Below are 985 nucleotides of genomic sequence, written 5' to 3' on the forward strand. Positions count from 1 at the left end.
TTCTTACAAATTTAGTTATTTGAAGAATAAAGTTTAAGATATGCATTACTTTCTTTTTTTCATTTAGAGATGTTCATCAGTTGGGAAAAAAATTTTTAAAAATGCTTTCGATTTTCAAAACTATATTTTTATTAAAAATATACTTTTTGGAGGTGATGAAGAAGTTTCAAAAAAAAATGATTTATCATTTTAAAATATCTTCTTCTATAAAATAATTTCCGTAATATAATTATTTTAATTGAGAACGAAACAAAAAAAGTGATCAGCACGATATAATGTTTTGTTACATGTTTTCTTTATTGTAAGTGTTTCTATGCTTGTTTAGCTTGAATTTGTCGTGTGCCAAAAACTAAGTAATTCAATACTCAAGAACGATACAGCATATGATTTCCATTTTCCCTTACATGAGTTTCAAACTAAAAACATTGGCATGCTTCCTTAAAAGAATTATGAAATAGGGATAAAATAAATGTCTGCTACATTTTCAGTGAGGAATGAAATTTCGTAAGAAAAACTTGCACATGCATTAAATGCTAACTTGTGACTTGCGAGATGCATCTGCTCAAATTTGTAAGGATAATAAAAGAATGGTTCTTACAAATTAAACATTGGACTTGAAATGCAAATTAAAAGAATACGTTTAATTTGCTGCAAAAATTGAAAAATAGGTTTAATTTTCTGCAAAAAAGTAATATTAATTCGAATTGCGGTGAGCGTGGATCGAACACGCGACCTTCAGATCTTCAGTCTGACGCTCTCCCAACTGAGCTATCCCCGCAGTTTATTTTAATCTCTTCAACTTTTAAACTATTTCGTTTTTCCCAAAAAAGATTTTTTGTCTCACATTCCGAAAAACAGAATTGCGTTAATGCTGATTCCTAGATCGCCTTTGGCACGCAAAAGCCAATTTTTCCACTGATAGTAAAGAGGAGAAAAAAGGGTTTTACTACTTAAGTAGTCGCTCGCATACAACTTTAATATATGG

General features: G+C 29.7%; 1 non-coding gene across 1 annotated transcript; it reads right to left on the minus strand.

Moving 5' to 3' along the window:
- On the minus strand, positions 706 to 778 carry TRNAF-GAA. Its single transcript has one exon. It is a non-coding gene; the product is annotated as a tRNA-Phe (tRNA).

The sequence above is a fragment of the Asparagus officinalis genome, chromosome 4 (genome assembly GCF_001876935.1).
Source record: "Asparagus officinalis chromosome 4, Aspof.V1, whole genome shotgun sequence".
NCBI classification, from domain to species: Eukaryota; Viridiplantae; Streptophyta; class Magnoliopsida; order Asparagales; family Asparagaceae; genus Asparagus; species Asparagus officinalis.